At 37.6% G+C, this 8,437-nt stretch overlaps 1 pseudogene; it reads right to left on the bottom strand.

The window, feature by feature from the left end:
* Positions 1–263: 263 nt before the first annotated feature.
* On the bottom strand, positions 264–1,538 carry LOC102857299 (annotated as a pseudogene).
* Between the last annotated feature and the right edge of the window lie 6,899 nt (positions 1,539–8,437).

Below are 8,437 nucleotides of genomic sequence, written 5' to 3'. Positions count from 1 at the left end.
GAATTATTTAAACATTATTCTAAAATTTGTCTTTTTATGTCAAGAGGAGGTTGAAATGAAGCTTGCTGGGTCTTCATGTCACGGGTAACATCTTCTTGCTTGGAAATGAATAACAGATTAAAAAAATCCTTTCCTTTTTATAGGAGAAAGGAACTAAAGTATTTGCTTTTAAGTATAGAATTTTTTTTTCTTTTTTTTACTTGTACTCTGCCTTTTGATTAGGTATTTATTTAAAATAAGCTGTCCCAATGTAGAATTTGAGTTTATGCTGCAGGCTTCTTTTGAGCTGCTGGTTTCTTGGTGGCTGTAGGCTTCTTTCCCGCTGCAGCCTTCTTGCCCACTGCAGGCTTCTTGGGCTTCTTCACATCAACAGCAGCTTTCTCTGCTCCTTTCTTCCCTACCACAGGCTTCTTGCTTGGAGGAGCCCTCTTCTTATCAGATTTGGCCTCCAGTGCTTTAGCCACCTTAGCCACCCGGAGTTTGTGATTTCTGGCCTGGCGGAGAATGGTATTTCGGCGCATCGTCTTTGCATATGGATTAAGCTTCAACATGATTCTTAGATTTTTCAGTGGGTTCTTCTTCAAGACTCTGCAATGAATCTTCTTGCGTGGTGCTCAGAGGGCCCTCTGAATCTCTAGGCTTTTCAAGATTCTGCTGAGGTCTGTATTCATCATCTTGTGCATGGGAAGGTTGTAGTTGCTCTTGAGGGAAGCAGCTTTCCGCCAAGTGCCATACAGCTCATCTAACTTTCGAAAAGCACTTTCAGTCCAAATGCAGAATCTGCCCACATGCCCACCAGGAGCAAGTTTCAAAATGTTCAATTTGCTTACATTAAGCAGAGTAATTCCAGGGATATTTCTGAAGGCCTTGATGATACCATTATCCTCATTATAGATAATGCATGGTCCCCTGCGCTGGATGCGACGTCGATTTCTCATTTTACCTTTGCCAGCTCTCATTCGCTTGGAGGCATAGACCTTTTTGATATCATTCCAGGCCTTAAGTTTCTTAAGAAGCAGGACAGCCTCCTTGGTCTTCTTGTAGCCCTCAACTTTATCTTCGACCACCAAAGGAAGCTCAGGAACTTCCTCAATACGATGACCTTTTGGCATGGCCAGCGCAGACAAGATCGAGGCAGCCAGGGCAGAGCAGATGGCATAGCGCTTCTGAGTTGTGTTCACTCTACGGTGCCAACGCCGCCAGGTTTTGGTTGGTGCAAACATGCGGCCTCCACGACACATATTTCCAAAAGCACGTTGGCCAGAGCGATGAGTCCCACCACCTCTAACTCTGGGAATTCGAGCCACCGCTCTACCAGTACCCCAAGACTCAGCACTGGTCTGATGACCTGCCAATTCGCTGACGGCATAGGGCTGCCTGTTGTTTTTGCGCAAGTTGGTGTGAACGAAGTTCACGATATCCAGCCAAACTGGAGCCTTGAACACAGCTGGCAGAGTAACATTTTTGCCAGATGATTCTCCCTTTTCTGAGTACACCGATATCAGTGGACGAGCACACGCCAAGGCGCCGACCGAGAGAAGACCAAGTATAGAATTTTTTAAAGCACAAATTCATAGTGCAGAATTCAATTGTGATTACATATCTAGAGAAAGAGAGCAGAAAAAAAGCTGCACTTTCCCATCCAAACTCCTCTTTATTTATTTGTTATTGAAGCAAATGAGGTCAATTGTTGGAAACATATATGCAGACATGAATGCCTCAATTGTGGTTCTCACTGAGATTAATGCATTTAATTTACCTCTTTGGTATTTTTGAGATGCCATTCAGCAGCCAGTAGGGAATTCCTTGCCCTATAAGCTGCTCTATAATGAAATACACTCTGGAAATCTCCAGAGGGCTTCTTATATAAGATTGGGTGAATACAGTGAAAGAGAATGGTGTGCCTTGTATTTCCAGAAATCCCCTTCCTTATTCATATTTGGTCATAAGCTGCAGTTAATTGTTTGAAAGAACTGAAATATAGGGGTAACCCATGGACATCTGCATTTATCATCTTTTGAAGTTTCATATGCTGTCTTCTTTCACAGAGTTCCTATCAGTAAAGAAATCACCGATATACTCAAGGTAAAGATCTTCACTTACAAAATTAAGAAAATGAAATTATTTCCCTAGTGGTTCAAATAGTATTCTACTCTTTTATGATAAATATCAGCATGATCATTTCTAGAACTTAATAACAGAAAAAAATTTGTCTTTTCTCCTTGGTAATTTGTTCCCAAATATTTCTTGAATATTTACTCTAAGGTAAGCACTTCAGTAAGTTCTAGGGATACAGTAGAGACGAACTATGCCTTTGTTTCCATCATCATTCTAGGCTGTTGAGAGAGGCTGGACCAATCAAACTAAATGTTATTTAATTACAGTTGTAATAAATGCCTCACACACAGACAGAGATTTCATGTAGACTAGGTGATTTCAAGGAAAGTCTTGAGACATCACATTTAAATTGCATTCAAAAGGATAAGTAAGAACCAAAATGGAAGGACAATATGTTTGAGATATAAGGAAAGTAGAATTCAGGTTTGCTGGCTTGCAGTTTATGTCTTATTAAATGGTAGATATTTTATCATGATGGATTTGGTTCATTTCCCTACAATTCTGGAATCTAAGCTGCTTGTAGTAGCCATATCTGGTGGCTTAATGGTAAGGAATTATGCTGCTAACACAAAGATATGCAGTTCAAATCCACCAGTTCCTCTATGGGAAAAAGATGAAAAATCAACTCCTATGTGATTTACTGCCTCCGCAAACCCTCTGGAAGGTCAGCTATGGGTCCCATGTGACTCTGACACACATGATAACAACCACCACAAAATAAAAAAGTGTTGTATACAAGTTTGAAATCAGCTCAAATACAAATTGAATTCCACTCATCACAGGACAAGAAATAACAATTTTTGAGAAATCTGAGTTTATTCCAATATAAAATTCTCCCAATATGCTTATTTTTGTAATATAGAATAATAGAAAGAATAAGAAGTCTGTCTGAAATAGTAAATTCAAAATTACTTCCATCCAGTCAAGTCTGACTCATAGGGATATGGAAGCAATTTAAAATGGCAGAAGACTGCCCATATTCTCACTTGGAGCTATTACATCCTCTGAGCCATGTCAACAGAGCTCTTATGCAGTGGTTGGTTTTGCCAGATTCAGTGAACTATGACTCATAGTGACCCTAGGAACAACAGATCTAAACCTTGCCCTATTCTGCACTATCCTCATGATTTACTCTAATCCATTTTTACAATCACTGTGTCAATTCATCTTCCTGAAAGAATATTCCTCTCTTTCTCTGCTCTTCCACCCTTTTCAATATGATATCTTTTTTCTAAGAACCTCTTGCTCCTGACAACATGCCCAAATTATATGTGATGAAGTTTCACCATCCTTGCCTCTAAGGAGGATTCTGGCTTCACTTCCTCCAAGACAGAATTGTTTGTTCTTTTGGTAGTCCATAGGATATTATTCAGTACTCGTCTCCAACATCACATTTCAAAGATATTTGTAATTTATTCATTGTTCTAGATGTCTAAGCTTTGTCGTTCAAAATGTTTTTCCTAGCTAATAATAAACTGAGTATTTCATGCTCAATTATTTATTGTATTAAGGAGATAGTATCAGAATGAAATAAAAGCTCCACCCTACAAGAGGTGGATATAAGCTCATGGGACCTTGGTGTTAGCATTTGTTCCTCTTTTGGGATAAATTCTCTCCTGGGACACAAGATCTAGCTGCACTGCAACCAACAGTCTGTAGGATCCTGGGCCATCACTCTTCAGACTCTGCAACACCAGCCTGCATCACTCACAGTCACCATCCAGCTGTGCCACAACTGAGAGCTTACAGGATCCTGACCCATTGCTCATCAGTTTCTGCAAGACCAGCCTACATACCTACTGTTATCTGAGTCATTTCTCCAATGAGTCTGGGTTTCTGGGAGCTCTTGCAGTGAACAACTGAGCCCAAGGCACATAAAGGAGCTGAGTTACTGAAGAACAAAGGAGGAGTTTTGATGCTAGAAATCATGGACTTATACAGCAAGCCAAGCATTTGGGACAATATTGACTCAACACTTCTCATAACTAGTGTGTTAAAAATCTTAGCAGAACAAGTTTTAAAAACAATTGCTCAACTTTCTTCTTCACAGAATGAAGCTTAAAATTCCATGGCTCAGATCATGTCCTTAAACTGGCATCATTGGTGAGGCTCTTTATTGTAGATTTTTCCAATGCAACATAACTTTTGATTTCTTAACTGCTATTATTGTCAGTGTTGATTGTAGATCCAACTAAAATGGAATTGCTGACAACTTCAAACTTTTCCACATCTATTATGATGCTGTCTTTTGGTCCCGTGGTGAATTTTTTTCTTTTTATTTTATACTGATTTATTTACAAAGTAGAATGCATTGTTCTTCACATTTGATCTTTCCCATTTTCTTCACCACTACCCCCATTCAATTGTGTGACTCTATGATTAACCACCCCACACCCTACCCATCCTCATCCTTCTGCTTTCACCTACCGCCCCCCATCTTGGGTCTTCATACTCATTCTATAATAATGGTTTTATACAGTATTTTTCTTTTCTTGATATTAGGATATATTCCACATTGAAGGCAGTAGTCTTACTCTTTGGAAGCAAGTGTATGCATTATTCAAGTATGAGTACAAATTGAAATTGAAGAAAATGAAAACAAATCCATGAGAACAAAAATAAAAATGAATGTATGATACTTACATTTTAAAAAGTCTCAAGAATAGATTTGATATATGAACATCAATGGTCAAAGATCAGATGACTTGTGGCATGACATCAAGGATATAATCCATGAAGCTAGCAAAAGGAGAGAAAGAAAAGATCACAATGGAAATCAGAAGAGACTCTGAACATCACAATGGAATAAAGATGTCAAAACAAAGTGAAGAAACACTGAGGTAAAAAATGTAAACAGAAGATTTCAAGAGGCAGCTGGAGAAGACTAGGCAAAATATTATAACAGGATGTGTAAAGTGCTGGAGTTAGAAAAACAAAAAGGAAGAACATACTCAGCATTTCTCAAACGGAAAGAATGAAAGAGAAAATTGTTGTATTCTTCGGACAAAATCTTGAATGATGCAGGAATCATTAAAATGTGGATTAATAGGCAGCACTCAGAAACAATTATTTTTAAAAATGCTGTATAACATGGGAGAGACTAGGAAACATTATGCTGAGTCAACTATTTCAAGACTACACATAAGAGAACAATTGTAAAAACAGAAGAGTAACTAGTAAGATGTGTATAGATATCCAAAGAGGGAGGAGAAGGGTAGTAGGGAGGCTGAAGGGGGGCAGAAAGAGAAATCAAGGAGTTGCACAGTTTGGTAAGTGGAGGGAGGGGGTGAAGGAATTAGGAAATATTCGGTAGGGCTCTCAAATGATGGGGTGATATTAGGCATAAATCAATGGTGATTAACTTTCTAACACACTATGTATGGGAAACACAATGCCAATAAAAGAAAAAGAGAAGATGGAAGGGATATACATCTTCATTGTGCTGAAAAGAATTGATCCACACTGAATCATTCCAGGAAGCAATATATGAGCAAGAAACAATGGTAAAGAAAAGAAGAAAACCAAGTTTCTCTGAAGACATTGGTGAAAAAACAAGACCCTGGGAACTGAGGAAATATCAAATAATATATTTTGACAAACAGATACACCCCTGGACTTGCTCACTAGTCTAGGCAAAAAAATTTAGCCTAGGTAGAAGACATCTATCTACCTGCTCGGTTTACTAGGAAAGACTCATATTTGTTCCCATTCCTCCAAAAAAGGTGATTCCATAAAACTTCAAAATTTTTCTTCAGTATCACTAATATAAAATGCAAGTAAAATTTTGCTGAAGATTATTTTAAAACAGCTGAACTAGAATATCAAAAGAAAATTGTGAAAAATTCACACTAGATTAAAAAGAGACCTGAACACAAAGACTACCATTGCTTATGTCTGATGGATCCTATATGAAAGCAGAGAATATCAGAAATATGTTTATCTTTGTTCTATTGACTATGTAAAGGCATTTGACTGAATGGATCATATGAAATTATGGAAAACTTTGAAAAAAATAGGAATCCCGTAGCTCTTAGTTGTAATCACACAAAACCTATACCCATACCAAAAAGGTGTTGTCAGAATAGAACAAGAGGAACATTTCATGGTCTAAAATTAAAAAGTTGTGTCAAGATTATATTTTCTCTATACCTACTTAATCTGTATGCTGAGCAGATTATTCAAGAAACTGGACTACATGAAGAAGAATGTGGCATCAGGATTGCAGTGAGATTTATCAGCAATCTGTGTAGTAAAAATATTTATTTGTATGTCCTGTCTAAAGAGTGGAATGAGGGCTAAGGTGCATAGGAGCTCTGTCAGCATTCTTGATACACCTGACTGTGTGCACTAAGGAAGCTATCTATCTATCTTTCTCTTGTCAAGCAAATATTTTGAGGTCTCTCTCTACCCTGCCAACTCTCCCCCTGACTGCAGGGTTCATGAATACTGAAGAAGAGTATCATCATATATATGGAGTGATTTCATTCTGAAATGTTGGCAAAGGTTCAAGTTAGTCCTTATGTAACATTAAATTCCTCATTTAAGAGAAGAAAAGAAACAGATAAAGATTATCAGCTAATGAGTTTGGAAAGCCACGAAGCAGCTGAAGTATTGTTGTTGTTACTATTTTATTGAAATAGATTTTAAATGGGCATTTTCAATAATGGATAAATCACCCAGTTATTGTACTTTTCTCATTCTGAGCACCTGTCCCAGTGATGCACAATCCCCATGGTGATTTTTAACAATGTTTATTTTCATGAGTCTTATCACATTAGATTAAGTCAGCTTGAGACAGGTCTGCATTCAATGATGGCATCCAGGCACTATAGAGTGGTTGGGCTTTAATTTTTATTTATTTTTTTTTCTTCAGTTACCTTCAAATGCTTCAGGTGTTCTGATCTGCCTTTAATGATACTCTCCAGTGAACAAAATGCATAATTGTCTAACTACTCTAAGGAGTAACATCACCCTCAGGTTCCCCAGTGACTGTCACTTCAAAGGATCTCTATCCATTTCTCAAAGCAGTTTCTGCAGACAAATCTAAGAACAGCTCCACTTAGCATTCAAAGACTGGTACATTGGGGAGAGGAGTAAAGTATTTTTGTCACCATAGGAGGGGGGAAAAAATATTTACCTTAAAGAAACAGCTCACAAAATTGTGGATAATGAAAAATCCGTAGGTCAGGTAGAAAGCTGGAGTCTTTTAATGGTGCCTTGAATTCTTGTACCCTCTCTTACTGCCAAGGAATCAAAACTGACTCAAAACTGACTTTACAGTAGGTTTCTGAGGCTGTAAATCTCACAAAAGAAAAATGTGTATCCTTCTCCCTCAGAGACGCTGGTGGATCCACACTCTCAGAGAAGTAGTCTCTGGATTAGCAGGGCAATTCTCTACAGACTAGACCACCAGAGCTCCTTATGGCCACCAGAATATAAGATTTTCAGGACTGGCAAATATTAAATTTGACAGTTCAGGCAGCATACCAGGCATTTTTGAAGGCGTAAACAAGGAAATGAGAAGATTATAGGCTCTAGAGTGAGTATAAACTCTTGTGAAACATTCATTTATATTCTAGAGGAAGGTCACATTTCCAACGAAGCTCCCTGCACAAACAATTGACTGATTAAATCATATCATGTCAAGGAGAATATTATATTGTACAAAATTTTAGAAGAGTAACTAATCCAGTTTCTGGACAGAAATTTAATACAAATATATAATCTATAGAGTTTTCATTTATTCAAACTGTGGTCTGAAGAAGTACAAACTATGTTTTTTAAAAAGAACAAATCAGTCTTTGAAAAATAGAATTAGAATGTTTCTTAGAAATGAGAATGGAAATTTTTTTTTATTCACTTACTTTAGACATGACACAAGGAAAAAGCAACCTTTAGAAAATGACATGTTTGGTAAAATATACTCTGGTAAAGAAAACAAACCAAGGGAAACACACCCTCAATGAAATGGTTTGACCAAAGATGTCACAAAGGATTCATACAATAACGTGAAGATAATAGGGGGCTGGACAATTTTTTCTATGGTACATAAGGCAGTCATGAGTTGAATCAACTCTATAGAACCTAAAAACTACAGTTCATAAATCAAAGAAATTAAGGTGCAAATGAGATACATTCAACAAAAGCACTATTATAGGTAGACATACACACATAAATACAAACTCAAAGAAGATAGAACAGATAATGGAGCCATAGGGAACCAGGACTATTGTCTGCATTTTCTCTGCCTCCCCCCCTCCCCGACTCTCTTTTTCTCTTTCTCTCCCGCTGTCTTTCTCTCTCTCATCTTTACCTTCAA

The sequence above is a fragment of the Elephantulus edwardii genome, unplaced genomic scaffold (assembly GCF_000299155.1).
Source record: "Elephantulus edwardii isolate Elephantulus edwardi_28Jun2011 unplaced genomic scaffold, EleEdw1.0 scaffold00120, whole genome shotgun sequence".
NCBI lineage: Eukaryota > Metazoa > Chordata > Mammalia > Macroscelidea > Macroscelididae > Elephantulus > Elephantulus edwardii.
This window is presented reverse-complemented; position numbering and strand designations above follow the sequence as displayed.